This window comes from Medicago sativa, chromosome 2, assembly GCF_051527215.1.
Source record: "Medicago sativa cultivar Bolivia chromosome 2, Bolivia_mono, whole genome shotgun sequence".
NCBI classification, from domain to species: domain Eukaryota; kingdom Viridiplantae; phylum Streptophyta; class Magnoliopsida; order Fabales; family Fabaceae; genus Medicago; species Medicago sativa.
Window position 1 is genome coordinate 36,176,202 of NC_140750.1, and position 22,043 is coordinate 36,198,244.

At 35.3% G+C, this 22,043-nt stretch overlaps 3 long non-coding RNA genes across 3 annotated transcripts; 2 read left to right on the top strand and 1 right to left on the bottom strand.

Moving 5' to 3' along the window:
• Positions 1 to 4,429: 4,429 nt before the first annotated feature.
• Positions 4,430 to 6,377, bottom strand: LOC146946587 (uncharacterized). The gene is made up of 2 exons (XR_015028261.1): positions 6,270 to 6,377; positions 4,430 to 4,624 (listed from the first exon to the last, which is right to left on the bottom strand). It is a non-coding gene; the product is annotated as an uncharacterized LOC146946587 (long non-coding RNA).
• A 1,568-nt stretch (positions 6,378 to 7,945) lies between these two features.
• Positions 7,946 to 10,864, top strand: LOC146946588 (uncharacterized). Its single transcript, XR_015026768.1, has 2 exons — positions 7,946 to 8,329; positions 9,937 to 10,864. It is a non-coding gene; the product is annotated as an uncharacterized LOC146946588 (long non-coding RNA).
• Positions 10,865 to 12,506: 1,642 nt separating this feature from the next.
• On the top strand, positions 12,507 to 14,751 carry LOC146946589 (uncharacterized). Its single transcript, XR_015026769.1, has 2 exons — positions 12,507 to 12,890; positions 14,498 to 14,751. It is a non-coding gene; the product is annotated as an uncharacterized LOC146946589 (long non-coding RNA).
• Positions 14,752 to 22,043: the final 7,292 nt, after the last annotated feature.

Genomic DNA, 22,043 nt, shown 5'->3' on the forward strand with positions numbered 1-22,043 from the left:
TGTTTCACATAGAACACTATCAAAACCATTTAACCGTACTTATGGTTTCAGTATTCCATGCCCCTAATTTTAGTAAAATTAAATTAAATTGAACATTATTGGGCCAAAAATTAAATAAGATGAATAGTATAATATGATAGATACTATAAAAAGACACACCTAACTATCAAAACCATTAAACCATACTTATGGTTTCAGTATTCCATACCCCTAAGTTTGTTTCACCATAAACTTTATACAAATCCAGAAATTCATAAACTTGATACAAACATTAACAAGAAACTTAACACTAATTTAGAAATCCAGAAATTCAATAAAAAAAACATTAACGTGCTAGCTTTTGAATCAATTCTTCATCATCTGAACTTCCTTCATCAGAATCTTGTGCAACATGTTGCTGTTTCTTTATTTGATGCTTCTTTTCTTTACCCTTGGACTTTCTTGTTTTCTGCTTCTTCTTTTTACTACCATCAGATGATGAAGCTGTGTCATTCCTTTCCTCCTCATCCATTTGTGTTAGCCCAAAACTGAATGATGACAATGACTCTAGCTTTTTAGTTTTTTTCACCTGCATGATCAAAGAAAACCATTAAATACATCTAATGGTTTTGGAGTACAACTCACCAAAACCATTTCCACAGCACAATGGTTTTAGCATAGTTTTTAGAGTTTAACAAAGTTCTAACAAAGTGCATTGTGGTGTATGGCTTCTAAATCTCTATGTCCATATTACATCTTATTTTCACTTATATTTCTGGCTCTTGTGTATTTTTTCCTAACAAAAATAACAATAATGAATTTTTTGTAATATTCAAATAATTCATATGCACATACAATAAAACCAAACATATTAGTGTCAGGCTTCATAAGGATGGAGCAAGTAATTGAAATGCGGCAAAAGCATTGAAAGTAAAGCAGTGCATCGGCCATTTGATCTCAGTTTATATGATCTCAGTTTATATGATCCTAGTGCATCGGCAAAAGCATTGAAAGAAAAACATTTGATCTCAGTTTATATGATATCCAACTGTTGAGTTGGATCATGTGCCATTGGATTTTCAATAAATCTAAGACAATAAATTCATGTGCTGACCAAAACAAAATCACAAGCACATGATCAGAAACTTGCAGCTAGATCCTTTCAAATATTGTATTTGTGAGTGACAAAAGTAAAAAGAGCGATAAATTTAACCGATAAATTTAACCATTTTTCAAGAGACACTCTGAAACCATTTCCACAGCAAAATGGTTTCAGAGTAAAACTTCCAAAAACCATTTACACAACATATTGGTTTTGGCATAAATTTTAAACAAAACATACTATAATAAGCACATTTAAACACTCTGAAACCATTTATTTGACTATATTTTTCCCAATTCAAAATTAAAATGCCAATTTAGGGTTACACATATGCAATTAATTTCCAAATTAAACAAAAACCATTTCTAACTCACAGAAACACTTTCAAAACTCATTGTAATTACTTGATTTTCCCCAATTCGAAATTAAAAGCAAAAGATAAGTTCAAACCTGTTTTGTTTTCATCATTTTGCTTTTTTGTTGAAGATGCGGTTATGGTGGAAGATGCTTGCAGCGGTGGAAGATGCTTACGGCGGTGGAAGATGCTTGCGGCGGCGGAAGATGAAGATGATGCTGATGAAAATGCGGTGGTGATGATGTTGATTTCGAATTTGCAGCGATGATAGTGAGATCCCTCCCTTAGAGTGAATAGCGTACGACCATTCTGATTTTCTTCCACAGGTAACGGTGTAACTATTTCACCAAAATCCTCAGACATAATTCCAATGGAGTGGAATTTTACATCAGGATCCAATTGACCTATCAAAGGAAAAAACAACTTAAATAAACCCAAGCGCAAATCGTTATTGTTATACAGTGCAAACAAACAAGGATAAGTCCTTAAACAAACCATCTAAATCACTTCCAAGGAACCCAAAAGCTTCTCCTTCCACCTCCTTAGGCTTTCATCATCCTGCAAAACACAATTAACCTCAGATTCATACAAAATAATCATTATTTCGGTACATTATTAGTAGAAGTGACTTTATCAACCAATGATGTAATCAACCTATAAGAAACCACTTGGATATCATTATATACTGCATTATTAATTCAAGAAAAAGTCAGTGCGCTGGTCTCAATCAAAGCAAAATAAAGCTTCTGATTGGAGATGAAGATGACGAGTTCGAACGGAGATGATGAATTCGATCTGAGATTGATCGGAGATGAAAGATGGCGAATGAGGCAGATTCGATCTGAGATTGATCGGAGATGACGAATTCGATCGGAGACGAAGGACGGCGAAGGAGGCGGATTCGAACGGAGATGATGAATTCGATCTGAGATTGATCGGAGATTCGATCGGAGTTCCAGCAGTGGTGGTGATGATGAGTTTCTGGCGGTGTGTTTCCGGCGATAGTGAAAGGTCCCGACGGTGGTTTCCGGCTACGGGGGTGTAGAAAGGTTAAATTGTTTTTGTTGGACTAGATGTTAATGGGCTGGACTTATGCAGGACTTATTAGAATTAAGCTTTCACTTGGGGTGTAGAAAGCAATTATGTTGGGTGTAGAAAGCAATTATGCACGGTGCATAAGGATCTACTTATGCACCATAACCACACCCGCTTCGCACATGTATGGGATAGAGCAGGGGCGTTTTTGAGAGGGCACAAATAGTTATATGGAGCTGAGCCTCTAATTTATAGAGGTCTTAAAATATATTTTTGTGTAAGAGGTCCAAAATATTGGAATATATATTGATTTCTACTCTTTAACTATTGGAATATATATTGATTTCTACTCTTTAACTAGCAAGTTTCGCTCGCGCCCAGCTGAAATACCCAAACTACCCCTATGTTAGTTAACTAACGCAAGTATAAAAAATTGTGTCAGTTAAGTTACCTTGTGTGACTTAAGTCACGCATAGTGACTTAACTCACTTTTTTTTAGTTTATTTACTATATTCAAATTATTTTATTTACTTTATTCTAATTTATTTTTTTTACTTTATTCTAATTTACTTATTTTCTAATTTATTTGTTCACTTTATTCTAATTTATTTATTAAAATTAATTTATTTACGTATTTACTTTATTCTAATGTATTTATGAACTTAAAATAAATATTGATTCGATTTTATTCATTAAATAAATACAAATATAAATAAAAGGAAATGAACTAAATTAATATTTATTCATTAAATACAAAATTAGAAAATAAATGCAAATATAAATAAAAAGGAATGAACAAAATTGAGGCATATAACAATATCTCATTTTATTAATAGAATTCATATAATACAATAATTGATACAATAATTTATTCGAATTCACTAAATCTACTTATTTTCTCCTTCTTGGGGTAAAAAGTGATCAATCTTCTTAGGTTAAAATAGTGAGCAGCCTTCTTGGGGAAAATACATTATCAACTCTTGGGCTAAATTTAAATCTGGTTCTTTTTATACCCCAAGGAGATTCTTTTTACCCACGGTAAAAAGTTTCTGGGGTAAAAAAAGAAGATTTCAACTTATCCCAAGGGTTGATCACTTCCCCAAGTCGGCTACTCACTATTTTGCCCCGAAGAAGTTTGATAATTTTTGCCTCCAAAGAGACTGTTGAAGAAAGAAAAAAAAAGAAGAGAAATAGAGGGAGAGAGTGAGGAGGGATGGAAAGTGATATGGTGTGAGGAAATAGGGAAGTATGGAGGGGTATTTATAGGTGGGAATGGTAGTATAGGTTGTAAATACCATTAATGTGGTCAAAAAAACGTGTATAAAGGGTAAAAAACGGGTAGGTTGAATGTTGCAAAACTGACCAAAGACCAAAAAACGTTTGTTCTTCAGCTCTGACCACCGGCCAACGTGCGTGAGTTAACTCGCGCACATGCCAGTGGTGCGTGACTTAAGTCACGCTTATAAGGTGCGTGAGTTAAGTCACGCAGCGTGACTTAACTCACGCAGGGGTATAACAGGAAATCATGTTGTGCGCAAGCAAAAAGTGCCGGGGGAAGAGTAGATATCATATATATTTGTGATGTTAAATGTACGTTGTCACTAAGTTTTGGTAACCTACAGGTTTTTTTTTTTTTTTACAAGTGGTAGCCTAGTGGTTGTGTTGTGTGCTTGTGAGCTTGTAAGCAAAAAATGTTACTAGTGTTCAACTCCCTGTTTATAGGTGTTTTCGGTAAACTACGGGCTAGTTCTGATTATTACAAGTGAGACCGAACTAGAAATCTCAGGACATGTTGTGCAAAGGTTTTGATTGAAAACGGTTTGAAAAAGGCCACGAAATGCAATCAGGTTACTTAGAGAGCAGGACGGGTTTTAGAGTAAAAAAGGCACTGTCTGTAACACCCATACCAGACGAATCTAGAAAGTCTGGCACGTGCGTTAATATTAGTACTGGATACATTAAAATATACAACATAAAATTTTTCCCGAATAAATAATATTTACATCAAGTCACGTTCGTATAAATCATAATACAATACATTCATCCATACATAAAAATTACATCCTTAATGTTCATATCGCCCTGCAGCTTTACGAACGAACCCTTGAAGTAATTTCCATCCGGCTCCGATCGTGCATAAACATCCTGCTTATCTGAAACAAATAAGGATTGGGATGAGACATAATGTCTCAGTGAGTTCCCCTAAATCCTAGGCTATAGGCAACCTCAAGGGGAAACATACGGTCACCACGTGTCTACATTACAACCTGCCGGTTGATTATACGTGTGTGGGGACTTGCATACTAGAGCCGTCATAATTATAACTTAACTTGTTATAGGCTTAACTTCCTATACGTGTCATGGCGGTCGAGAGGGAATCTAAAACCGCATTGCCAAGAATACGTTCTACTTATCGAGGCCTAACATAACATAATCATGGCACGATTCTAAATCGGACTATTAGGGGAAACCTAAGATCGTCATCGGTATCATATTCATAACTTGCTCTTGACTTGTAGCATCTAATGCTCTTGCTCTTAACTTAATCATGAACATAAACATAAACATAACATAATCATGCATAACATATCTAAGTTCATTCATATAGGTTAGCGTTGAACAAACAATTATTATCTTGATTCATTTTACGGATAGTCCCGGGTGGAGTAACCCCGAGATCAATCCCATACATGACCGATGTACGTACATCGGACTCCCTCGGTGTCGTGCGGGTCCCTTGCGGCTTAAACCGTTCCCCTTAGGTCGAGAACCTCCCGTATCCCCCTAGCGTGGATAACAAGAGACACGAACACCTACGTCTTGATTACTCGGTGACATGCGGGTCCCTTACAGCTTGAATCGTTCTCATCATGAGAACCCCTTGTATCCCCCTGATGTGGATAGCAAGAGACATGCCACCTACACTTATTAAGTCATAGTCTTGTCGTATACATAAGTTAAACATGTACATACTTGCTTGTTTACCTCGGAACATTAATCGAACCGATTAGTGGTAAACTCTTACTTGTTCATAACGTGGCGGAGAGAAATAACTTATCAATCCATGACTAGATGCTTGTTATGCCTATCATAATCATGTGCGAAGATAACATACTTCGCTCCTAATCACCCTAGTGATTCTTGCTATCGTTCTAGTTCTCGACTACTATGTCGAGGCTCTAGTTATTCCCGCTTTAGCTATTGCTTGCTACCCGTTAAACTCATGCCATAATTCTTTTACGCCATGCTTAATTATACACTACAAATACTTATTGAATGACCAAGAGAACATTTTAAAGACCATGCCTTGGAATCATGTATTGAGGGGTTTATTACTGTAAAAGAATGCTCGAAGAAGACTGGACCGAACGGAGGTGAAAGGGGCCTGAAGTGGCAAACAGGGGCTGCCACCCATGTTACTCGCCACTGCGAGTTCACCTACTCGCCACTGCGAGTTACTTACTCGCCACTGCGAGTTCATGGCAAGTAAACACCTCTTTCGGTGGTGTTTGCTTGCCATGGCGAGTAATTACTCGCCGTTGCGAGTTATGACAGTCCAGACCTGCAAAAATGGTGTTTTTAACCCAAAAACCTCAATACAAAACATCCCAAGACATATTGTGGTGCTAGAAGTCATATGAAACTTGTAAAACAACCATTAAACAAGTATTCACAAGTATAAAGATGCATGGCATGAAAAGGGGTAACTTTCTACACTTAAACCCTAGAAAAATTATATAGTTTTCATTGCAAGCTTAAACACATGATCCCAAGGTGGGAACTATCTAAGAAACTCACCAAGCATGATTGCACTTGATTCCCAAAAGCTCCTAAGCATCAACAAACCAAACCCTAGCTCCTTGCTCCTTTTGCTTTCTTTGTTTAAACCAAGCCAATCTTGTTGTTATTCCTTGCAAATTAAGACACCTTAACATGCTCAAAACCATGCTCCCAATATCATCCTCAAACACATATTCAAAACCCTAATTCTTGATTCCATTCCTAAGATGACTTCAAAACTTCACCTCCAAATCGTTGTTGTTTCTTGCTTACAAATAAATTGCTAGCATCCTTGCTTGGTCCATCATCTAAACAACTTGAAAGGTTGATGATAAAGAGAGAAAGAGGTGGTATGAGTTTTCTAGAGAGAAAAAGGAGAGGATTAAACCAAAACCCACCTTCCATAAACTTAATAAATCTTGAGAGAACAAAAGAATATGCTTGCCAAGGAAGGAGTATTAGAGAAGGATTGGTGGAGAAGAGAGAAAATGGTGGCGTGAAAGAAGAGAGAAGGGAGAGCAAAATCACAAACAAAACCTAGAGAGAGAAAGGATAAGGGAAAATGAGATATTTTCCACCCAAAAACATATAAATATCCTTTTCCGTGAAATTACCATTATGCCCTTGCCTTGAACGTGTTTAAATCCGACACTGATACTTTATCCGTATTATGCTGACATGTCATAAAATATTTTCCATTAACTTACTTTTCCATAAATTAAATTCATCTGACACGGTCAACGGTTAATATACCGATACTGTCAGGCGGGATATTACATTCTACCCCCTTAAAAAAATTTCGTCCTCGAAATTTAGAGATCGACTACCAATCATCATGACAAAACTTATCATATATGGTCTGAGTCAAGCATTTTTCCATTCATATCTATCCGAAGGGTTTATCGCTTCATGTCCTCATCTCGTTCCTTAATCCACATATAACTAATCATAGCCTTCTTGATCTTAATTACCATTCTTATTGCACCCAAATTCATGAATGACTCGTATAACTCGTCGTAGGGAGGTGAAATTAATTACACCTATACATATAACATTCATCAAATCTTACCTCACATGGTACCCTACATACTCTCATGTGTCGCATCTTGTGAGATAATAACGATACTTATTCTTACATCTTGATTAAGAAAATTTTCTAAACTTTGGTATTTGGGTCCTTGGAACGAATAATTGTATAACCTAAAAGAAAACATTACGAAATCATATTTTTAAAATAATCATCGTTCCAAAGTCCCTTACTACCCATTTTAACTTTAAAAGTTATAAATCATAATTGGAAATCTTCGTAACAAGTATCATGATCATTTAACAAGTTCGACATAGGAGAGTATGCACTTCCTCGTGCATAATGTAACACCCCAAAATTGTTATTAATATTTATAAGTATGAGTATATATGAATAACATAATATTTGTGTGATTAACTTTCTTTCTATGTGTGTATATTTGGTGTGAACATTTTATATGCGTTTCCTTACTAATTAATTAGATTATGATACAAAACTAATTTTCTATAAATAAATTTCTTTAGAATATAAGTTTTTGAACCAATATAATCATTAGTATAATAATACGATGGTTATCAATGGTTTTATTATATAAAAATATTGATGATTTATGCTGCCAATAAAAAAAAATAGAAAAAAATAAAATAAAACGTGAGCCAAAGGAGTGAAGTGGTTGTCACGCTTCACCCAAATTCTATATTCCTTCGTGTGTATATATACATATATGGATCCCTAGCATATAAAAACCTAATTCCTTTTCTTCTTGTACCGCCGCTTCTTTTCACTCAATTATCAACATAGTCAATACCCAAATTCCAGTACAATTGCCTACCTATTGTCCTTAAATTACGAGAGACAATTTGCAAGTTGACATATATTTTCTCCCTAGTTCAGATTTCCCCACGACGCCGTATTTCGTTGACTATATGATCCTGTCCGCAAGCTATTTAAATTATTGGTTGTGCACTGCTACTTTCGGTGGTTGCTGAGTTCTTTCGCGGTTGCTGAGTTCTAATTATTTTCCTTGTGACACAAGGGATCGTCAAACCAGGTATGGGGTGAGAGAGAAGAGTTCGAGATCATGAGTGTAAATTAATTGGGATGAACGGGAAAGCCGTATTTCCCAAAGTTCATTCGGGGCTCACCGCGACGGTTGTAGCCCTTTGAGAGAATAATTAATTAATGTGCAAATTTCGTTGTGGGAGGTTAAAAGAAGAATTAGAAACATTATTAAGGTGTTGCTTGATTTAAATTATGTGAGTATGTGGTATTTGAAGCCATGGATAAATTTGTGAGTGTTTATGCTTGATTTGCTGCAACTATTTAGATTGATGACTTATTTAATGATTGATATAGATGTGATGTTATGTATTAGAAGTTGGAATTGTAGTGGTGCCGTATGCCTAGTATAAATAATAATTTATTTTTTTAAGTGATTTTATAGAGATAATAATTGAAATTATTCTTACTATCTCTGAATGTGTTGAAATAAGATTTATTCTCCTTATAGATGTGTCTTGGATACCATAGTGCTAAATGTATTATTTTAAGATGTGTAAATGAAATATATTATTTGACTATGTGATATTTGAAGATGTATATGATTTAAAGATGTGATATTTAAGAAGTATAGTTGATGTATTATTTGACTAAGTGTAATTTGTGAATTATTTGATGATGTGAAAATGATGTGTTAATTGATGATGTATAACTGAAGTGCTATTTAATGATGTGTATTTGATAATGATGCTATTTAAAGATGTGTTATATAATGAAGTGCTATTTGGAAGATGTGTGATTTAAATATGTGTTATTTATGATGCTTATATTGACGCGATGTTTAAGATGTTGATGTTTGTCGTTTGATGCTGTTGACCATTAATGTCATAAAGTTGTAAGCGTCGGTCTAAGTTGTGAAGTCGTAAGAAGTCGTCCAATTTATTGGAATCATATAAGTTGTTTAAGAAGTTCAAGATGTCTAAGTTGTAGGAGTTGAGTCCCTTGCATACTCATTAAAGTTGGGGGCTTTAGGCCCGGCAGCCTTTGTGCTCATTAAAGCTGGGGGCTTTAGGCCCGGCAGCCTTTGTGCTCATTAAAGTTGGGGGCTTTAGGCCCGGCAGCCTTTGTGCTCACACGTTGAAGAGCCTATTATGCTCATTTTTGTAGTTGATTGGTACCACATGCATTTGCATATCAAGAAGTTTCACGATGATTTAAGTTGTTAAGTTGTTAAGAGTGCATTGTCAAGTTGAGTCGTGTTGTCGAGTCAAGTTGTTAAGTTGTGATGTTTTAACGAATTACTTTGTGATGTCTATTAATGTAATTGTGTGAGACGATGAAGGTGATTATTTGTTGATGTTCTTATGAAGATGGTTATTGGTGACTACATGTGTTGTGACTAGTTGGAATTGAATTGTGACATTGTGTTTGTGAAGTTTTTTTTTTGGTTCTTAAGTTGTAATGATATTTTCTACTAATATAGATTGAGATGATATAGTATATTCTTCAAGGTTATGAATATTATGTTGTGATGTGAAACGACTTTGACTTAATTTCTTACGTGTTCTTCTCATTTTTTTTATACTATTACATGTTCTCGGAACTCACCCCTTCGCTGTTTGTGTTTGCTGGCTTGGCCCTGCGGTTGCGAAACCGTAGTTATATAGGTTATGAGTCTTGGAGTCAAGTGCATGCCTTTCGTGAGGACTTGTCTTGTGTCGTCGGTTATCTTGGGGAAAAGCACCGCTCTGATAGTGACACGGGAAAAGGGATATGCTTACTTATTTAATTTTGTGCAAGAAAACCATTGTCTATGATGTAAAATGAAATATTTTCAAAAGAAAAAGATTCGATGTTATTATTACTATAATTTTTAATGAAGTGAAATATGAATTATGTTTGTTATGAGTCAATGTGATATCCTAAATTTTGTGGAAGAATTCCTATATCATTAGAGAAGTTTTTATTTGACACTTTCCGCTGCGAATCAAACTCTATTTTTAATTAAATAATAGCAATAATTATTAATTGGGATTTAGGGTGTCACATAGTGGTATCAGAGCAGGTCTATCCAATCAGACCACGTGGGTTGGGCTATGCGTCCGTCATGTGTCTGTTGTGGTTGTGTGGGTCCTTGTTAATTATTTTTTTTAACTGTTTTCCCTTTGTTTGTTTCGAGTTCTTTTATGTTTGTGAGATATGACGATGATGGTGTGACTTAAACCTTCCAAACATTAATCATTGCCCATGACTGGTTTTCAAGATTTTTAGAAATGATTATTCCTTCATATGTCTAACTTTATTTATTTATTTATGCTTTACGGTGCTTGTGAATGTTATAGCCATGTTTGCTGCCTCTAAATGTTTGAATTATTTATTTAGATGTTTTTTTATATTTATTTTATATTTATTTTTTTGTTGACAAATGGTTAGGAGTTACTTTTTGGAGGGGTTGGGAGTTATTGATAACAGAAGAATACTGAAGTAATTTTGATTTTAATTTTCCTTCTTTCAAAGATAGAAGAACTATGTTAGATAGGCAGGCTGCAGGCATACTGAACCTCAAAAAAAAAAACAAAGAAAGAAATTTGGCCTATTTGAGTTGAGTCAAAAAGAAAAGAAAAGAAAAATTGCTCTTGCGTTATTAGTACCTAAACAAGAAATCGTTTATGTGAGAATGACTTATTTCTGTAACTGGATTTGACTGACTTTGTCTTCTTCGTTGTCTGTGATATTTTGGTGTGCCTCTTGGATTTACAGTGCATTAGACCGAACGTTTTACTTAAGTTTTGGTTTTAATGTAACCTATGATTATACAAGTTGTGTTCTTGCTTTAGTAACCTATGATTACGTAGGTTATGTTCTTGCTTTAAGCTCTTGCTCATCTTATCCTGTAGAGTTAGCTTGATAATATTTTTGGTGTTAAAAAAAAAAAAAAACCATGTGATTTTTCTTTCTACTTCGTGATGTTTTATTATTATTCTTTTTCTTGCTGTGCTTTGGGATCAAAAGTGTTATTGGAGATTAGGCTACAAGATGTTATATTGAATAATCTAAATGATTTAGAGTAATTCTTTTTTGCGTTGTTGGGGGAGTTAATTATTTATCTAAACTGTGAAGAAATTATAGAGAATGAAAAGCGTCCCCCCTAGTTTTTTTTTTAGTTACGTATTCTTTCACTTTTGTTTGTTTATCTAGATTCTATGTTTTGAATATTTATTCAACTAACACTAAATTTAAAAGTGTCTTCCTGCTTTATAAGAAATTATGAATGCTACTCTTGCACTAATTTATTTTGTGTGGAATTCGTTATGTGTTAGTTGCTAGGACTCTGACTTTCGCTATGTGAATAAATTTTGTTGTTTTCAAAACTTGTGACTCACATCATATTTTGAATATTGTGTCCCAAACCAAACTTTGATTTTAATAGTTTTAGTACATAAAGTAATTTTTCTTTTTGATACGAGAAGTTTATTTTGCTTGTTGTACAAACAAAGGATATATGTGACGTGGACTTGTAGTAAGGATAAATATTTAATTTTTTTTTAGATCATGTTTAGAAGGCAACTGCAGTATCTCTTGGTAGATTTTATAATACTTTGCAGCTAAAAAAGAAACTATAATACATGCTTGGATGAATTGTATGAGAGTAGAATCTCTAGATATTTTATGTTTGAGTAATAATGCATGCTTGTTATGAGTAGAACTATGATGGGTTGGCAGCTCTTATTTTCATCTACTCGGGGTCTGCTGTCATGAATTTAGTTGTTTAAGTTTGGTGTTGAGGCTTATGATGAGTTAGTGTTTGAAATATTTTGTAGTTTAAGATATTTAAGCCATAGTTAAATCTATTTTCTCTTGTGTGCTGAATTTCGAGGACGAAATTCTTTTAAGGGGGGTAGAGTTGTAACACCCCAAAATTGTTATTAATATTTATAAGTATGAGTATATATGAATAACATAATATTTGTGTGATTAACTTTCTTTCTATGTGTGTATATTTGGTGTGAACATTTTATATGCGTTTCCTTACTAATTAATTAGATTATGATACAAAACTAATTTTCTATAAATAAATTTCTTTAGAATATAAGTTTTTGAACCAATATAATCATTAGTATAATAATACGATGGTTATCAATGGTTTTATTATATAAAAATATTGATGATTTATGCTGCCAATAAAAAAAAATAGAAAAAACTAAAATAAAACGTGAGCCAAAGGAGTGAAGTGGTTGTCACGCTTCACCCAAATTCTATATTCCTTCGTGTGTATATATACATATATGGATCCCTAGCATATAAAAACCTAATTCCTTTTCTTCTTGTACCGCCGCTTCTTTTCACTCAATTATCAACATAGTCAATACCCAAATTCCAGTACAATTGCCTACCTATTGTCCTTAAATTACGAGAGACAATTTGCAAGTTGACATATATTTTCTCCCTAGTTCAGATTTCCCCACGACGCCGTATTTCGTTGACTATATGATCCTGTCCGCAAGCTATTTAAATTATTGGTTGTGCACTGCTACTTTCGGTGGTTGCTGAGTTCTTTCGCGGTTGCTGAGTTCTAATTATTTTCCTTGTGACACAAGGGATCGTCAAACCAGGTATGGGGTGAGAGAGAAGAGTTCGAGATCATGAGTGTAAATTAATTGGGATGAACGGGAAAGCCGTATTTCCCAAAGTTCATTCGGGGCTCACCCCGACGGTTGTAGCCCTTTGAGAGAATAATTAATTAATGTGCAAATTTCGTTGTGGGAGGTTAAAAGAAGAATTAGAAACATTATTAAGGTGTTGCTTGATTTAAATTATGTGAGTATGTGGTATTTGAAGCCATGGATAAATTTGTGAGTGTTTATGCTTGATTTGCTGCAACTATTTAGATTGATGACTTATTTAATGATTGATATAGATGTGATGTTATGTATTAGAAGTTGGAATTGTAGTGGTGCCGTATGCCTAGTATAAATAATAATTTATTTTTTTAAGTGATTTTATAGAGATAATAATTGAAATTATTCTTACTATCTCTGAATGTGTTGAAATAAGATTTATTCTCCTTATAGATGTGTCTTGGATACCATAGTGCTAAATGTATTATTTTAAGATGTGTAAATGAAATATATTATTTGACTATGTGATATTTGAAGATGTATATGATTTAAAGATGTGATATTTAAGAAGTATAGTTGATGTATTATTTGACTAAGTGTAATTTGTGAATTATTTGATGATGTGAAAATGATGTGTTAATTGATGATGTATAACTGAAGTGCTATTTAATGATGTGTATTTGATAATGATGTTATTTAAAGATGTGTTATATAATGAAGTGCTATTTGGAAGATGTGTGATTTAAATATGTGTTATTTATGATGCTTATATTGACGCGATGTTTAAGATGTTGATGTTTGTCGTTTGATGCTGTTGACCATTAATGTCATAAAGTTGTAAGCGTCGGTCTAAGTTGTGAAGTCGTAAGAAGTCGTCCAATTTATTGGAATCATATAAGTTGTTTAAGAAGTTCAAGATGTCTAAGTTGTAGGAGTTGAGTCCCTTGCATACTCATTAAAGTTGGGGGCTTTAGGCCCGGCAGCCTTTGTGCTCATTAAAGCTGGGGGCTTTAGGCCCGGCAGCCTTTGTGCTCATTAAAGTTGGGGGCTTTAGGCCCGGCAGCCTTTGTGCTCACACGTTGAAGAGCCTATTATGCTCATTTTTGTAGTTGATTGGTACCACATGCATTTGCATATCAAGAAGTTTCACGATGATTTAAGTTGTTAAGTTGTTAAGAGTGCATTGTCAAGTTGAGTCGTGTTGTCGAGTCAAGTTGTTAAGTTGTGATGTTTTAACGAATTACTTTGTGATGTCTATTAATGTAATTGTGTGAGACGATGAAGGTGATTATTTGTTGATGTTCTTATGAAGATGGTTATTGGTGACTACATGTGTTGTGACTAGTTGGAATTGAATTGTGACATTGTGTTTGTGAAGTTTTTTTTTTGGTTCTTAAGTTGTAATGATATTTTCTACTAATATAGATTGAGATGATATAGTATATTCTTCAAGGTTATGAATATTATGTTGTGATGTGAAACGACTTTGACTTAATTTCTTACGTGTTCTTCTCATTTTTTTTATACTATTACATGTTCTCGGAACTCACCCCTTCGCTGTTTGTGTTTGCTGGCTTGGCCCTGCGGTTGCGAAACCGTAGTTATATAGGTTATGAGTCTTGGAGTCAAGTGCATGCCTTTCGTGAGGACTTGTCTTGTGTCGTCGGTTATCTTGGGGAAAAGCACCGCTCTGATAGTGACACGGGAAAAGGGATATGCTTACTTATTTAATTTTGTGCAAGAAAACCATTGTCTATGATGTAAAATGAAATATTTTCAAAAGAAAAAGATTCGATGTTATTATTACTATAATTTTTAATGAAGTGAAATATGAATTATGTTTGTTATGAGTCAATGTGATATCCTAAATTTTGTGGAAGAATTCCTATATCATTAGAGAAGTTTTTATTTGACACTTTCCGCTGCGAATCAAACTCTATTTTTAATTAAATAATAGCAATAATTATTAATTGGGATTTAGGGTGTCACACATAACTCATGGTTTATATCTCCATTCATAATGAAATTCTTGAACTTCAAAAGTAACTTCTTTCTTATTCTTTCTTGTCTTACATACATATCTTGGAGACTCACATAAATGCATAACATATATCTTATAGGATCCTTGATCCTCACATCATTATCTCATTCTAAGAACAATAAACTTGAAGTTTCAAAACATCAGATCCGGTTCCACACTTTAATAATTCAATACCTACTTTGAGTCACAAAAAGGCATTCTTCCGCTCTTACATGTATTTCTCTTGTCATAGCACATACTCTTACATGCATCTTCCTTATCATAGTACATATTCTTTATTTGTTGTGTCTCTAGCCTTCCTTGTCATACTTAGTTGAAGTCACATCCACATACCTTATCCCTTTTCATGACTGATTACATAAGTCTCCTTTCCTACTTAACATTTTGAGAACTTCTCGCTTGTCCCATAGTGCTTCTAACGAAGGCTCTTACTATCACATTCCATATTCCATGATTACTGTCTGAACTTTATTAACTCTCGTTGCGCCACTCTGATTCCCACCAGTTGGCTTTAACCAATATCCTAATCCCTTGAGACGACTGAAACTTCACACTAATTTTCCCAAATGAGCATCATCTTCTTGAACTCTTCATATGGCAACCATTGCCATAAACATGCACCTCACAATACCTTGCAAGATTGAATCTCATGGTAGACTTGTCACATTACCATAATACTTTACTTGGGAATAGACCTTATATTCTCACTGGTTGAGTTCACCTCATGACATACACTTATCATACATAAACTTGTTTCTGAGAAATCTTGAATTCCCATAGTAGACTTATCATAATTCATACATACTTTTCTTGATCATACTTCATTGCATCCTTGTATTCTCGCATACTATGTTTTACGTAATCAAATTAATGCTTGCTCGTTAATTTCTTTCTTTAAGAAAACATCATAATTTAACACACGGGTCATTGGCGTTGATGGTTTCTCTTTATATAAAAACGTAATAAATTTGGCCCCAGTCGTTACTCTAAAATCACGGAATAAGTTGACAACACAACTGTGTTATCCAACCTTAGTTACGGTGAGTTTAGCCCACTCTATGTGAGTCGTAACAACCGGTACCTACAAAAAAATTCCATTTTAAAATCTATAAACATCAACTCCAATCACCCATATGTGTCTACCTTTCTAAAATCTTGTAAACTTTTGAATTCAATATCTTAACGGGCTTTAGCAATTCAATTAAGCAAAACATAGATCCGGGGGTACTCATAACTTCCTTAAATTTGAAAATCTTGCGACTTTACATAATTCCTTACCACTTACCTTCCATCTCATGCACGTGTATCCACTTTATCCATTCATATGCCGGAACCTTAAAACTTTTTGACCCAAGCTCTTCGTCAACTCTTGCCGCATTAACTTCTAATGTTGCCTTAAACCGGATTGATTCCGTTAATACTTGTCCATGCATTTTCTTCCTTAGAAATCATAGGGTGTGACGTGCATTCGATACTTGATGTTATAGCGAGTGTTTGTTACATAAAACATTGTGAAAACAACCCCCAATAGCTACTACTGACCCTAGAGACGAAATGACAGGTTTCAGAAAAACTGAAAATTTCGCCCCAGGTTCGCTATTAGCGAAATCCTCTGGAGTAATTTCGCTATTAGCGCAATTTTCGCTATAGGCGTATTTTCAAAAAAAAAAAATTAGTTTTTCCAGAAAATCATAATTTTTTTCATAAAATCTTATTTCCTCAAGTATCCCAATGCATATCATTCCTTTCGATCGTCTTAAAAACAATTCTATAACCTTTGCATGACAAGCATTAACATTAATCGATTCAATTCACGGCACATTAGAAACTGATATCTTGTTATCGTAGCACTTAACATAAACTTCCACTTCGTCCTCTAAGAACAACTTAACTTATTTCTCTGCCAACTCATTCATTATTAGAACCTTATTCTTACTGAACATATAAATCTTTATCTTCCGTTCTCATATCTCAATTCCCTGAGAGCTTACTAATTCCATCAACATATGTCGACTTCTCCTTAACTTTTAGTCTTGTACTTACATTCCAGAATATATTTCCTTCGCGTACAATAATTCCATTCCAACAACAACTCTTACCGAAACTTTCGGTCATGGTTAGATACATATATTCAACTTCTTCACTTACGGGTTCATAAAGTATTACTAGCATCTCATCCAACATTGTCGGAACATCCTGTCTTAACATGCCTTACATTCCCGAAGAACTCACACTTGTGCTTGGTGAGTTCACCGGCCACCTTTTGGCACGATCAAACTCTTACTAATACTTATCCGAGTTCTTACTTATGAGTTCACACTTTCCAGTGCATCTCCATCACATACTTCATTCCTCCTGGGTCCAATTCAGCTCTCAGGCATCCATTCCAATCGTCGAATGCTAAATTGAGTTGATCAGGCTCAACTAACAACAACAATTAGAACTTTTACCGGGAACCCAATGGTCCCACTACCTTAGTTGTAATTTAATGACCCAAGGCACGGTCTGAATCGACCTGCTCTGATACCAATTGTAACACCCATACCAGACGTATCTAGAAAGTCTGGCACGTGCGTTAATATTAGTACTGGATACATTAAAATATACAACATAAAATTTTTCCCGAATGAATAATATTTACATCAAGTCACGTTCGTATAAATCATAATACAATACATTCATCCATACATAAAAATTACATCCTTAATGTTCATATCGCCATGCAGCTTTACGAACGAACCCTTGAAGTAATTTCCATCCGGCTCCGATCGTGCATAAACATCCTGCTTATCTGAAACAAATAAGGATTGGGATGAGACATAATGTCTCAGTGAGTTCCCCTAAATCCTAGGCTATAGGCAACCTCAAGGGGAAACCTACGGTCACCACGTGTCTACATTACAACCTGCCGGTTGATTATACGTGTGTGGGGACTTGCATACTAGAGCCGTCATAATTATAACTTAACTTGTTATAGGCTCCACTTCCTATATGTGTCATGGCGGTCGAGAGGGAATCTAAAACCGCATTGCCAAGAATACGCTCTACGTATCGAGGCCTAACATAACATAATCATGGCACGATTCTAAACCGGACGATTAGGGGAAACCTAAGATCGTCATCGGTATCATATTCATAACTTGCTCTTGACTTGTAGCATCTAATGCTCTTGCTCTTAACTTAATCATGAACATAAACATAAACATAACATAATCATGCATAACGTATCTAAGTTCATTCATATTGGTTAGCGTTGAACAAACAATTATTATCTTGATTCATTTTACGGATAGTCCCGGGTGGAGTAACCCCCGAGATCAACCCCATACATGACCGATGTACGTACATCGGACTCCCTCGGTGTCGTGCGGGTCCCTTGCGGCTTAAACCGTTCCCCTTAGGTCGAGAACCTCCCATATCCCCCTAGCGTGGATAACAAGAGACACGAACACCTACGTCTTGATTACTCGGTGACATGCGGGTCCCTTACGGCTTGAATCGTTCTCATCATGAGAACCCCTTGTATCCCCCTGATGTGGATAGCAAGAGACATGCCACCTACACTTATTAAGTCATAGTCTTGTCATATACATAAGTTAAACATGTACATACTTGCTTGTTTACCTCGGAACATTAATCGAACCGATTAGTGGTAAACTCTTACTTGTTCATAACGTGGCGGAGAGAAATAACTTATCAATCCATGACTAGATGCTTGCTATGCCTATCATAATCATGTGCGAGGATAACATACTTCGCTCCTAATCACCCTAGTGATTCTTGCTATCGTTCTAGTTCTCGACTACTATGTCGAGGCTCTAGTTATTCCCGCTTTAGCTATTGCTTGCTACCCGTTAAACTCATGCCATAATTCTTTTACGCCATGCTTAATTATACACTACAAATACTTGTTGAATGATCAAGAGAAAATTTTAAAGACCATGCCTTGGAATCATGTATTGAGGGGTTTATTACTGTAAAAGAATGCTCGAAGAAGACTGGACCGAACGGAGGTGAAAGGGGCCTGAAGTGGCAAACAGGGGCTGCCACCCATGTTACTCGCCACTGCGAGTTCACCTACTCGCCACTGCAAGTTACTTACTCGCCACTGCGAGTATATGGTGAGTAAACACCTCTTTCGGTGGTGTTTGCTTGCCATGGCGAGTAATTACTCGCCGTTGCGAGTTATGACAGTCCAGACCTGCAAAAATGGTGTTTTTAACCCAAAAACCTCAATACAAAACATCCCAAGACATATTGTGGTGCTAGAAGTCATATGAAACTTGTAAAACAACCATTAAACAAGTATTCACAAGTATAAAGATGCATGGCATGAAAAGGGGTAACTTTCTACACTTAAACCCTAGAAAAATTATATAGTTTTCATTGCAAGCTTAAACACATAATCCCAAGGTGGGAACTATCTAAGAAACTCACCAAGCATGATTGCACTTGATTCCCAAAAGCTCCTAAGCATCAACAAACCAAACTCTAGCTCCTTGCTCCTTTTGCTTTCTTTGTTTAAACCAAGCCAATCTTGTTGTTATTCCTTGCAAATTAAGACACCTTAACATGCTCAAAACCATGCTCCCAATATCATCCTCAAACACATATTCAAAACCCTAATTCTTGATTCCATTCCTAAGATGACTTCAAAACTTCACCTCCAAATCATTGTTGTTTCTTGCTTACAAAGAAATTGCTAGCATCCTTGCTTGGTCCATCATCTAAACAACTTGAAAGGTTGATGATAAAGAGAGAAAGAGGTGGTATGAGTTTTCTAGAGAGAAAAAGGAGAGGATTAAACCAAAACCCACCTTCCATAAACTTAATAAATCTTGAGAGAACAAAAGAATATGCTTGCCAAGGAAGGAGTATTAGAGAAGGATTGGTGGAGAAGAGAGAAAATGGTGGCGTGAAAGAAGAGAGAAGGGAGAGCAAAATCACAAACAAAACCTAGAGAGAGAAAGGATAAGGGAAAATGAGATATTTTCCACCCAAAAACATATAAATATCCTTTTCCGTGAAATTACCATTATGCCCTTGCCTTGAACGTGTTTAAATCCGACACTGATACTTTATCCGTATTATGCTGACATGTCATAAAATATTTTCCATTAACTTACTTTTCCATAAATTAAATTCATCTGACACGGTCAACGGTTAATATACCGATACTGTCAGGCGGGATATTACACTGTCTCTCGACAGGTTTAAGATTGCAAATAAAAGCAAGATAAAATTAAAGGAAAGGGTAAAAGTTTAAACTCATAAACTTAAAGGAAATGTAAAATGCATTGCATTAAGAGTAAAATGGTCTACAAATCAATTTACATACATTATGTATAACTCGTTTCCCTAGACACCGGTAGTTTGAGTGTTGTAGAATTTCTATAAATGATTTGCGATCCATTTTCTGACTTGGAAACTCTTATTTATACATAAAGAAAATAACTGACAAAAACCTAATCCCACGATCAGTACTTCCTCCATCTTGGACAACTGCTTGCCCCACGTTCCCACTAAAGGAAACCGCCTTTGAGCTTGAAATCGTGTCTTTCCCGCCTTGACTGCTTGGCTTCGATGTAACAGCCCGATTTTCGCTAGATTTATTCTATTATTTATTTATGTGTGTTATATGTGCTCTTATTTGATTATTTGCCTCTGTGAATATTTTTGGTTGGGAATTGTAGAATTCGGTGTTAGAAGGGTATTTTAGTCGTTTTTGACTTAGGGGCATTTTGGTCATTTTGAGAGTAAGAGTAATTTTGTAATTTGATTGAGGATTAGTTTGGTGCTTAGTGAGAGTTGTTATTTTTCTAAGTGTTAGGGAGTTGTAGTAATTTATTTTATTTACCGGTAGGTGACCGTTAGTATTACTTTTTACCGTTAAGTGAGTAGTAACATTTTGGGGTTGGAATAGAAATGGGTTAGGCCCATTAAGGTGTTGTGAGTTAAGCCCAATTAAATAGGACCTATATATACTCTTGTTAGTAGAGGAAATAGGTTTCCACCAACGTTTTCATTTGAGAAGAGATAGAGATAGAGAGAAATAAGGGTTTGAAGAGGAAGAACAAGAGAAAGGGGTTGGAGGTTAGAGCTAGAGGAGGAATTCATCATCTAGGAGCTAAATTGAGGCTTTGGGTTAGAGATTCTTGGTGCTAGATGTAAGAGGGTTAGGCTTCACTCATAATTTCATAACTTTTCCCTTTTACCCATTTTTATGAAATTGATGAATTGATTTTAATTGGTGTAAATTCGTGCATGATTGTTGTTGTTATGTTAGAGAACATGATTTGTATGATAATTGTGTTGTTGTTGTTGAATTTGCATGACAAAATGGGTTTATATGCATATAACATGTTCTTGAGTGAAATTGATGATGAGAAATGTTGTGGTTGATAAATTGAAGATGAATTCATGATTGGTTGTTGTTGTTGATGATGTGAGGTGATGTTGTTGATGAATAGAAACTTGGGTAACCATAATCTTTGAACTTATGATGATTTGTGTTGTTTATTTTTGAAGTTTTATGAAATGAATCAAATGATGATTTTTGTTGTAAGGATGTTTTGATGCAAGTTTTACATGATTTTGAGTGTCTTTTCTTGTTTAGAAATGTTTGGACAAACCTTGGGATCAAATTTGGGCATTGGGAAGTCAAAATTGGGGTTTTAGGGTGAAAATGGAGGTTTTCCCGAGACTGAACTGTCATAACTCGCCACCGCGCTCGCGAGGCGAGTTGGATGCGAGCAGCAGGGGCTCCCTGGAGCTTACTCGCCTCGTGAGTAAAGTTACTCGCAATGGCGAGTTACACAGGGCAGCACCCCCTATTTCGCGTTCTTGCACGTTTTTCCCTCGTTTCTGTTTTGATTTGGTTTTTGGTGTGAACATGGAAGTTGTAGATAATTTTGTTATCTTTCCAATGGCGTTGGTTTGACTTGAAAATGATTCTTGGATTTTAAGTTATGAGGAAGATACTCTAAGGATGTCTTAGAGGAATTTTACAAAAACTCCGCATAACCACTTTTAAGTCGACCCAATCCTTATGGATTGTTTCCTACTTTCAAACTTGGGTTCTATAAGTTCAATTATAATTTTCGAAC